Source organism: Chroicocephalus ridibundus, chromosome 19 (genome assembly GCF_963924245.1).
Source record: "Chroicocephalus ridibundus chromosome 19, bChrRid1.1, whole genome shotgun sequence".
In the NCBI taxonomy this organism is placed as follows: Eukaryota; Metazoa; Chordata; class Aves; order Charadriiformes; family Laridae; genus Chroicocephalus; species Chroicocephalus ridibundus.
The window spans coordinates 537,208-548,855 of record NC_086302.1 but is presented as its reverse complement, the minus strand read 5'-3'; the positions used below and the strand labels follow the sequence as shown (position 1 = coordinate 548,855).

General features: G+C 52.8%; 1 long non-coding RNA gene across 1 annotated transcript; it reads left to right on the top strand.

The window, feature by feature from the left end:
• The first annotated feature begins 8,707 nt into the window (after window positions 1-8,707).
• Window positions 8,708-9,322, top strand: LOC134525233 (uncharacterized). The gene is made up of 3 exons (XR_010073731.1): window positions 8,708-8,829; window positions 9,010-9,116; window positions 9,255-9,322. It is a non-coding gene; the product is annotated as an uncharacterized LOC134525233 (long non-coding RNA).
• The last annotated feature ends 2,326 nt before the right edge of the window (window positions 9,323-11,648 follow it).

Here is an 11,648-nt window from a genome sequence, read left to right as displayed (position 1 = left end):
CGGAGCCGGACGAGCGTTGGAGGTGAGCTGGGTAGCAGAGAGGTAGCGCATGGGGGTGGTGGTTTCCCGTAAGCTCAACAGTAATATTGTGTGTCTTAGGTGTTTTAGGTGCCAGAACCAGAGTGTGCCACAAAGTCCAAACCCGGAATCCATGCGGAGCAGGTGAGCAGAAGGGTACGGCGCGTGTGATGCGGGGGATATTGCAGTACAACTTAGTGTTGATGGACGTGATGGTGCCTGATGGCACCATTTTGTGCAAATCGGGATTACGTTGCTCAGTAACTTCCTTGACTGCCATTTGAGATGGTCTTGTGTCGTACGCTTAAGAATTTGGTTCCGTACTGTGTTCTTGTATATTTGAAATAGTATTGCTCCGCCTCACTCAGTATCGGTTTCGCATCGTGTTGCCCCGTCACGCTCTTGATTGCTCTGTGTTCTATTCTGGCATCGTACCACACCGTGTTGCGTGGTTTTTTTTTTTAATCGGTTGTTCTTTGACTGTGTAATGCCTTGTACCGCCCTCTATTGTGTTATGTCTCGTGTTATATTGCCCCGTCGTAGCCTTGACTGCCTTCTGATCTGTTCGGGCCTCGTACCACGCTGTATTGCGGGTTTTTTAATTGGTTGTTCTTCATCTGGCTTTCTAATGCCTTGTACCGCCCTGTATTGTGTAACATCTTGCATTATATTGCCCCGTCATAGTCTCGACTGCCTTCTGATCCACTCTGGCATCGCACCGCACTGTATTGTGTGGTTTTTAATCGGTTCTTCTTTATTTGACTGTGTAATGCCTTGTACTGCTGTGTATTGTGTTACTTCTCATGTTATAGTGTGCTGTCGTTGTCTTGACTGCCTTCTGATCTTTTCTGGTATTACAGTTGAACGTATGCTGGGTTTCTTAATCGGTTGTTCTTCGTTTGGCTGCATGTTGCCTTGTTACCACCTGGTATGGTGTTGTGTCTTGCATTGTATTGCCCTGTCACTGTCTCGACGGTCATTTTGCACGTTCCGTCCTAGGACCGCGCTGTATTGTGAATTCTTTCATGGGTTGTTGTTTCCTTGACTGTGTCGCCTGGTAGGGCCCCGTATCGCGTTACGTCTTGCCTTGTATTGCTCTGTCATTGTGGTGACCGACATCTGATATATTCTACCGTTGTATGGCACCGTACCGTCAATTCTTTCATTGTGTGCTCTGCATTTGATTGTATGTTGCCTTGTACTGCCCTGTGTAAGGTTAGATCTTGCATGGTGTTGCCCTGTCGTTGTCTTGCCAGTTATTTTAGAGTCTCTGGCACAGTATTGTGCAATTTTTAACCGGTTGTTCTGTATTTGACCGCTGTTGCGATGTCACCCCCCTTTTTCCTCCAGGCTGCTGCTCGAGCTATAACGACCAGCAGGAGTCGCTACGAGTGGCACTTGAACTTTGTGGGGTGGCTGGCACCAGAGTCAAGACACTGTGAGTCAGTTAGCTTGCTATAGACCTAGCGGACAGACCAAGAGCCCTTTGAGCTTTCTTGCAAGGCAGCGGCCTGTTTGCCAGCATTTCCCGGGGACACTCACTTAAGGTTCTGCTCCTCTAGGTTGAGAGAAGCCTTGCCGCAACAGATTCTGGGTAAGTGACTAACAGCATGCCAGACTTTGCCATCTTAGCTGAGCGATACAAAGGGTTTGATCACGCAGATATGATCCTTTAGAGGTGAACCGTTGCCCAAGTCCGGGGCGAGGATGGGATCCAGCCGCACCTAGACTCCTCTCGGAGAAGGAGTTTAGAAAGCAAGGGGGTCCTTTCCGAGCCTCGTGACTCAACAGGAGGGTCTCCCAGACAGCGTGTCAGACCCTGGCCCTGAGGCAGTAAATGACCCGGGGTGCGTGGCCGTGCAATCTGGTAAAGTGCCATCACGTGCGCTGCTACCTTTAGTGAATCACTGTTATGTTTGTTAATGTTTCTCTACCTCTCTCTTAGGAGTGAATTTTATCATTGCGCCCGCCACAACTGCATATGGCCTGTGTTACATCTTGCATTGCATTGCCCTGTCGTCTTGACGGTCACGTTAGAGAATCTGTCCTAGGTCTGGACTGTAGTGTGATGTCTCTCATGGGTTCTGATGTGGCTGTGTATTGCCTTGTCCGGCCCCGTGTGGTGTTACGTCTTCCATTGTATTGCTCTGTTGTTGTCTTGATTGTCATCTGCTCTATTCTGCCGTTGTAGGCCACCATATTGTCACTTCCTTCATCAGCTGTTTTTTATGAGCCATGTAAAGGGTTGACGGCACAGACATAATCCTTTAGAGGTGAACCGTTGCCCAAGTCCGGGGCTAGGAATTGGATCCAGCCGCACCTAGACTCCTCTCCGAGAAGGAGTTTAGAAAGCAAGGGGGTCCTCTCCGAGCTAGGAATTGGATCCAGCCGCACCTAGACTCCTCTCTGAGAAGGAGTTTAGAAAGCAAGGGGGTCCTTTCCGAGCCTCGTGACTCAACGGGAGGGTCTCCCTGACAGCTCGTCTGACCCTGGCCCCTAGGCAGGAAATAATCCAGGGTCCGTGGCCACGGAACCTGATAAAGCGCCGTCATGCGCACTGCTGCCTTTGGAGAATCACTGTGTTGATGCTTCTGAATGTTTCTCTACTTTTCTCTTAGGAGTGAAGTGAATGGCTCCACCTGCCACAACTGCATATTGCCTTGTCCGGCCCCGTGTTGGGTTACGTCTTGCCTTGTATTGCCCTATCGTTGTCATGATTGCCACCTGACCCATGGTGTCATAGTAGTGCACTGCATTGTGAATTTTTTGACTGTCTGTTATTTATTTGACTGAGTATTGGCTGGCAGTGGCCTGTATTGTGTTATCTTGCACCGTATTGCCCTGTATTTGCTGTGACTGCCCTCTGAGACTTCCTGAGATCGTAGGGCGCTCTGTTGTGGGTTTTGTAATTGGCTGTTCTTTGTGTGACTGTGTATTGCTTTGTGCTGCCCTGTATTGTGTTACGGCTCGTGTTGCATTACTCTGTCATTGTTTTGACTGTGTTTTGGGACAGTGTCATAGTGCTGCACTGGATTATGGGTATTTTAACTGTTCTTGACTTGGCTGCGCGTTGCCTTTTACTGCTCTGTATGATGTTAGGTCTTGCACTGTATTGGTCTGTCGTTGTCTTGGCTGTTACTTTGGACTGTCTGGGATTGTACTTATTTATTGTGAAAGTTCCATTGGTTGTTCCTTATTTGACTGCTGGGGTGGTGTGGGCGCCCCTTCGTTTTGGCGCCCCAATCATCCATGGAGTTGTTCTGAGTGGTACTTGAAGTTGGGGGATGGTTGGCAACACAGTGGGGACCTAGATATTTTGTTCCTGTGCTGATGTGACTATAAGTCAATTAGCTTACCCCATAAATAGTGGACAGCCCAAGAGCCTTTTGACTTCTGCATGGCAGGGGCCTCCGTGCCAGGATCTCCCCTTGAGCAGGGACGCTCAATTAAGGTTCTGCTCCTCGAGATAGAGATGCCTTGCCGCAACAGATTCTCAGTAAGTGACTAATAGCATACAAAACCTTGTAGCCTTAGCTCAGTGATATAAAGGGTCGATGGCGCAGATACAATCCTTTAGAGGTGAACCATTGCCTAAGTCCGGGGCTAGGAATTGGATCCAGCCGCACCTAGACTCCTCTCCGAGAAGGAGTTTAGAAAGCAAGGGGGTCCTTTCCGAGCTAGGAATTGGATCCAGCCGCACCTAGACTCCTCTCTGAGAAGGAGTTTAGAAAGCAAGGGGGTCCTTTCCGAGCCTCGTGACTCAACGGGAGGGTCTCCCTGACAGCTTGTCTGACCCTGGCCCCTAGGCAGTAAATAATCCGGGGTGCGTGGCCATATGGAATCTGGTAAAGCGCCGTCACATGCGCTGCTGCCTTTGGAGAATCACTGTGTTGATGTTTCTGAATGTTTCACCGCTTCTCTCTTAGAAGCGAAGTTAGCCGCTCGGCCTGCCACAACTGCGTATTGCCTTGTCCGGCCCTGTATGGCGTCACGTTTGGCGTTGTATTGTCCTCTATTTGCCCGGACTGCCATCTGATCTGTTCCGGCATTGTACTGGTGTGTATTGTGGGTTTTTTAATCGGTTTTGCGTTATTTGAATGCGTATTGCCCTGTCTAGTGTTGTATCTTGCATTGTACTGCCCCGTCATTCCGTTCACTGTCACTTTAGATGTTCTGGGATTGCAGCGATCCGTATTGTGCAGGTTTTATTCGTTAGTCTGTGTTTGACCGTGTATTGCCTTGTTACCACCTTGTATTGTGTTGCGGCTTGCATTGTATCGCCATGTTATTGTTCTGAGTGCCATCTGATACATTTTGGTGTTGTACAGCCCTGCGTTATGTCTTCCATTGTATAGCTCTGTCACTGCCTCGACTGCTGTCTCACACGTTTTGGCATTGCATCGCACGGTATTGCGGGATACTTAATCAGTTAGTTATTTGACCGTGTATTTCACTGTACTGCCCTGTATTGCGTTATTTCTTGCCTTGTATTGCTCTGTCATTGTCTTGACTGGCATCTCCATTTATTTTTGTTTTCTCCCGCACTGTATTGCGGTTCTTCTAATTGGTTGGTATTTAGTTGACTGCGTCTTCAGTTCTACTCTGTCGTGTAATGTTGCATCTTGGATCGTGTCGCCCTATAGTTGTTTTGACTGCCACCCGAGAGCGTGTGGGATCGTACTGCACCGTATTGTGGCGTTTTGATGGGTTGTTTCCTATATTATTCTGTGTTGTGTTGTAGCAACCTGTATTGTGTTACGTTGTGCGTTGTGTTGCCATGAAATAGTCTTAACTGTCCTTTTACACTCTCTGGGGTTGTACCGCACCGAACTGAGGGTGTTTTTGATCGGCTGTTCTATATTTGACTACGTATTGCTTTGTACTGCCCTGTATTTTCCTAAGTCTTACGTCGTATTGCCCTCTCACCTTGCTGCGAGCCATCTGATGTATTCTGGCGTTGACAGGCACTGTATTGAGGGCTTCTTAGGCTGTTGTACTCTATTTGACCGTGCATCAATTTTGTGATCGGTCATTCCCTATTTGACTGTGTATTGGCCTTGTACTGCCCTGTGTAAAGTTACGTCTTGCATTGTATTGCCCTGTCATAGCATTGCCTGTCATAGTCTGTCATAGCACCAGGATGTGCCCTTGAGCGGGGACGCTTGCTTCAGGTTCTGCTCCTCAAGGCTGAGAGATCCCTTGCCGCAACAGAGTCTCGGTAAGTGACTAATACCACGCTAAACCTCGTAGCCTTAGCTCAGTGATATAAAGGGTTGATGGCGCGGATACAATCCTTTAGAGGTGAACCGGTGCCCAAGTCCGGGGCTAGGAATTGGATCCAGCCGCACTTAGACTGCTCTTCAAGAAGGAGTTTAGAAAGCAAGGGGGTTGTGGCTCAACGGGAGGGTCTCCCTAACAGCTCGTCTGACCCTGGCCCCTGTGCAAAAAATTATCTGGGGTACGTGGCCACGGAACCTGGTAAAGGGATGTTACGTTCACTGCTGCCTTTGTCGAAACACTGTGTTGATGTTTCTAAATGTTTCTCTACTTCTCTCAGGACTGAAGTGAATCGCTCCACCCGCCACAACTGCATATTGCCTTGTCCGGCCCCGTATTGGGTTACCTCTCGCCTTGTATTGCCCTGTCCTTCTTTTGGTTGCCATCTGACCCATGTGAATTCACTGCACTGTGAATTTTGTGACTGTCTGTTATTTATTTGACTGAGTATTGCCTTGTACTGCCTTGTGTACTGCGATGTAGTGCTTTGTCTTGCCCTGTAATTGCCTTGACTGCCATCGGAGATGTTTTGAGATCGTACGGCAGCGTAGTGCGGGTTTTCTGGTCAGCTGTTCTTTATTTGACTGTGTACTGCCTTGCGCTGCCCTGCACGGTGTTCTGTCTCGCGTTGTCATTGTCTCGACCGACATGTGTGATTGTTTGCCATTGTTTGCCAGTGTGGTTTGGGTATTGTAGTTTACTGTTCTTCATTTGACTGCGTATTGCCTTGTACTGACCTGTATAACGTTATGTCTTGCACTGCATTGCCCTGGCATTGTCTTGACCGACATCTGAGACTGTCTGGCATTGTACTGTACTGTATTGGGAGTCTTGTAATTTGCTCTAATTTATTTGTCTGCGAATCGGGTTGTACTGCCCTGTATACTGTAACGTGTGGCATTGTACCGCCTGTCACTGGCTTAACGGTGGCTTTAGAGATTCTATCGTAAGACTGCACTCCGTTGTGAATTTCTCTATGGGTGATTCTGTGACGGCGTATTGCCTGGCACGGCCCAGTACTGTGTTACGCTTGACGTTGTATCGCTCTGTCATTGTCTTCAATGAGATGTGACACTTGGTAACATACGATGGCACTGTATTGCCAATTTTTCCAGTGGCTATGCTTAATTTGAGCATGTATTGATGTGTAGCGCTCTGTATAATGTTAAGTCGTACACGGTCTTGACTTAACAATAGAAATGCTAGAGGCTGGCGTGGTGCCAAGTGGGAAAGGGTGGCTGTGAGACTCTGAAGGCAGCAGGAAAGCCCGCAGCCCGAGGTGGTGCCGCCGCGCCAGCCTCCAAACCATCTTCCGGCAGGGCCGCGGCTCTGGCCACAGCTCCCACGCCCGAAGAACCAGGAGAGAAAGCCGTGCCTCGTTGGAAAGCTCTTTGGCAGCCGCTCGCGTGGCCCCACAGCCCGTGGGGCTGCGGGCTTTGTGGCGGCCGTCAGCCTCAATGCTACCGGCGCCCACCAGGTGCAGCCGCGCCAGCCTGCGAAGCATTTTCCGGTAGGGCCGCGGCTCTGGCGACAGCTCCCACACCCGAAGAGCCAGGAGGGAAAGCCGTGCCTCGTTGGAAAGCTCTTTGGCAGCCGCTCGCGTGGCCCCACAGCCTGTGGGGCTGTGGGCTTTGTGGCGGCCGTCAGCCTCGGCGCCACCGGCGCCCACGTGGTACCGCCGCGCCAGCCTGCGAAGCATTTTCCGGTAGGGCCGCGGCTCTGGCGACGGCTCCCACACCCGAAGAGCAGGGAGGGAAAGCCATGCCTTGTTGGAAAGCTCTTTGGCAGCCGCTCGCGTGGCCCCACAGCCCGTGGGGCTGCGGGCTTTGTGGCGGCCGTCAGCCTGGGTGCCACCGGCGCCCACATGGCGCCGCCGCACCAGCCTGCGAAGCATTTTCCGGTAGGGCCGCGGCTCTGGCGACAGCTCCCAATCACGAAGAGCCAGGAGGGAAAGCCGTGCCTCGTTGGAAAGCTCTTTGGCAGCCGCTCGCGTGGCCCCACAGCCCGTGGGGCTGCGGGCTTTGCGGCGGCCGTCAGCCTCGATTCCACCGGCGCCCACCAGGTACAGCCGCGCCAGCCTGCGAAGCATTTTCCGGTAGGGCTGCGACTCTGTCGACAGCTCCCACACCCGAAGAGCCAGGAGAGAAAGCCGTGCCTCGATGGAGAGCTCTTTGGCAGCCGCTCGCCTGGCGAAAGAGCCCGTGGGGCTGCGGGCTTTGCGGCGGCCGTCAGCCTCGGCACCACCAGCACCCACGTGGTGCCGCCGCGCCAGCCTGCGAAGCATTTTCCGGTAGGGCCGCGGCTCTGGCGACAACTCCCACGCCCGAAGAGCTAGGAGGGAAAGCTATGCCTCGTTGGAAAGCTCTTTGGTAGCCGCTCGCGTGGCCCCACAGCCCGTGGGGCTGCGGGCTTTGCGGCGGCCGTCAGCCTCGGCGCCACCGGCGCCCACGTGACGCCGCCGTGCCAGCCTGCGAAGCATTTTGCGGTAGGGCCGCGGCTCTGGCCACAGCTCCCACGCCCGAAGAGCCAGGAGGGAAAGCCGTGCCTCGTTGGAAAGCTCTTTGGCAGCCGCTCGCGTGGCCCCACAGCCCGTGGGGCTGCGGGCTTTGCGGCGGCCGTCAGCCTCGGCGCCACCGGCGCCCACGTTGCGCCGCCGCGCCAGCCTGCGAAGTATTTTCCGGTACGTTACTTCCGGGTGGTCACGTGGGGAGCGGCGTCTGCCGGCCGGGTTTCCGTCGGGCGGGAGGATGGTAGGCGGCCCCCGCTCCCGGGACGGACCCCCCCCCCGCTCCCGGGACGGTTCCCCCCCTCCCCGCGTCCCCCCCCCGCGTCACCGGGCTCCCAGGCCGGCCCCAGCCCCGGCCCCCCCCCCCCCGCGTCCTCCGGCTCGGACCCCCCCTCCCTCCCCCCCTCGCGTCCCCCCCCATCGGGACGGTTCTCCCCCTGCATCCCCGGGCTCCCGGGCCGGCCCCCCCCTGCTCCCGGGCCGGCGTCCCCCCGCTCCCGGGCCCGCAGCCCCCCCGCTCCCTGTTCCTTTGCGAGGAGACGGGCCCCGGCCCTCCTCCCCAGCCGAGGCACTGCCGGCAGATGTCCTCCCCCCGTCCTGTTCCCGACAGCGGCGGCCGCCCCTGGCTGCGCTTGGTCGCCTCTCGATGCAGGTGCCAGGAGCATCCGGGTGGGGAAAGCAGCGTCTCCAGGAGCTCCTGCTGCAGGGGGGGCTCCCGCTGGGGCGAGTGGTCGGGGAACTGCTGCCCCTTCTCTTTCTCTCCCGGAGGCCGCGGTTGTCCGCTCCTCCCCGGGGTTGTCGTGGGCTGCCTTTGCCACAGACTTGCCTGGGCTGTCTCCGTTCAGCCCCGTTCTCCCTCCTGGTGTGGGCGACCTGGGACTGGTGGACGTTTACTGGCTTTGAACAGGAGCTGCTGTGGGTGAAGCTTAAGATGCTTGAAAAACGTGAAACAGCCAGAGAACAACATCAAGGTGATTGAGCCAGAAGGTGCTTCCTGCGGCAGGGAAGAGACAGCCAAGCATTTCTGGGTGAGGAAGGGTCCCCTCTGAGTTGTCCTCAGCAGACCAGATTGCTGATATGTACCGCAGGGTCCGTACGCGTATCCAAAATCACGGTATGGCCATGGGGAAGGGTTGTGTGCGTGCAAGGCTGCACATCTGGGAAGCTTCATATCGCAAGAGCTGTAAGACACCGCTGTGTTCTCTTAGGTGGAGGATGGTCAAGTGACCAGCGCTGCAGAAGAGGAAGGGACAGAGAAAGAGAGAGGCACCTGAACTGGAAAATTCTGTGGGCAGCGCTGAAAGCAGGAGCTGCGGTGAGTCCCAGGCTTTGGGGCCGTGTCCCACTCGTCAGGAGCCTCCGTTGGCTGCAGTCTTCACAGACCTTCACGAAAGAAGGACGCTTTAGAGTGCCACCTAGCTTTACGCCAGAAGTTTTTTTCCTGTCTTGGCAGAATTCCAGCTGCCAGCGTTTCTCCGTGGTCGCCCTTCCTTCTGCCGTGATGGTACAGGACAGACGGAAAGAATGCGGAGTGCTCTGCGAGTACGAGGTGCGTCTGCGATGCGCGTCTGCTTTTTTCCTGAGGTACTTGTAGTGTGGACTCTGAAGTTAACGGGAAGGATGTGCCAGCACTCCTCCTATAGTTTTTCTGTGAAATATTTTAACAAAATCCTTGTCGCTTCCCGCTGTCAGGAAAGAGGGGAGGGTAAGTGACTTCAGATTTGTAAATTCTCAGCGGCACGGACTAAGGTGAGATAAATCTCAAGGTCCATACAGAAACATTTATTAGCTTACCAAAATGGTTAGTATAGATCTTAACAAGCCCACGATAATTGGTTAGGTATATAAAAAATTATGGCAGGTGTTGGGGTGTACATTGTGTTAGTTAACACCAGGTGTAGGACAACTTATGGCAAGCGGTGCTTAAGGTCGTACTTAAGGTCATCTTAAGGTCATCACTTCACAGCTCTAACTGTTACTTAACAATTCCAAGAGAAAAGAGAAACTGAGGGACAGAGAGAGGAAAAGACAGAGAAAAAGACAGAGATAAAGAGATCGCGGGTCCTGGTTCCAGCGTCTTTTTCAGGGATTCTTCCCAGGCATAATCTTCTTCTTTCTTGGGAAGAATCTTCCCAGGCACTATCTATTTCTTTTGTTTCTTTTTTGTTCCCTCGGGGCACTTATTTTCCCCTTTTACGTTTGCTGAATCAGCACGGTCCGCCCTCCTTGCTGAGGACGGGCTCAGCTCAGGTTTCTCCCTTCTCCCCGGTGACGTGTGCCATGATTTGGGTGGAGAGACGAGTGCCATGGTCACACATGTTTAGCGTGATCTCTGTAATCTTCATTAGCACATGCAGGGCGTGCGCTTTCACGTGCGTTTCGCGGATAATGAAGCAAAGGTCACTCATGGGACACAACGGCCTCGAGAACTGAGAACGAGCGAGCTCACGGCACGAGTGGCAGAACCGACCTGTCTTCACAAGACAGTTCTCCCACACTTTCAGCCGCCAGAAGTGTGAGCCTCATCAGCTGTTTGAAGGCCAGGCCTGCGTTATTTATTTCCTTGCGAGTGTTTGAGGCGTTCCACTGAAGGCTTGGAGGGGCTCCTGCCCCTCGGCAGGGAATTTACAGTCCGTCCCTCACAATCCTAAAAACAAAATAAAGTCTGTCCTGGAGCACGTTACGCCTCTGCAAAGCTTACTTCCCTCCATTTATTTTTCTCTTCCTGAAAGCATATTCTTCTCTTTCTGGGTGCTCACTGTCAAACGATACTGTGAAAATAATTCTGTACTAGAAGAGGGAAGGAACTGTTTGTAAGAGTTCACATGTCCAGAAGAAGCAGGCTTTGCTTTCACGATAAAAACTTTATGCTTTCTCAGTCAATAAGTCTTTAAAATATTTCACAGCGGTACTCGAAAACCTCACTGAGATACTGGCATCTGTCCTAAAGGCGATTGAGGTCAAAGAGGAGACATGGACAAAACGGGACAAACGGGCATCGCCTCTCTGTGTTCTCCAGGCTTCGCCGTGAAGCATCAGCAGCGTTTAACTCGTGACGGCGAATCCTGTGGTTTTGGTTGTGGTTTTGGTGAGTTACGGCTTCAACAATGTCCTTTTTCTGTAACCTCGGGAGGAAGTTCATTTCCTTCCGCAGGCCCAAGTGCCGCGCGTCTCCCCCCAGTTGCTGGCATCGCCGGCGTTTGGGTTCTCGGTTGGAACAGTCGAGATACCATAAAAACGCGTTCCTCTGCGCCTTCAGCACAGCCAAAAGCATTCGCGAATCTGCCGGTCCTTTTTGGTAGCCCTACGGATCGCGGCGCCGGCGATTTGATTCCCCGCCCCCAAAAGTAAAACCATTTGGAGGAGTTTTTTCTCTCACTGATTTTTCTATGTTAAATGAAGCTAAAAAAAAAAAAGTGAGAGTTGTATAATCGACAAACTGACTTGCGTAGTTTAAACTGCAGCCGCCTAAACGGCTGTAGTGTACAATTTATGAGGTGTACCTGGGCAGTTAGGTATTTGTTCGAAATGTTTAAAAGGAGAGACAACTGAATGTTACACGGTTTTCCCCCCGTTTTTTTGGCAGAGTGCTCTGAAGTACTTCTGTCTGGCTTTCAGTGCCGCCTTTTCCCGGCAGCCAGTAGTGTCTCTCTCGGGCAGCGCCGCTGCCCCGATGTCCCTCCTCCTCCTCGTGTAGCACACAAAAAACCCGCCGTGGTCAAATCATAGCTGTGTATTTTGGAGACGGATAGTTTAATAGTATCCGTTCACAGCTGTGCAAGTTAAATTAGCGCCGAAGGAAAGCCAAGTACTTTCACAGGGTAAGTATTTTCACTGGGTGGATGTA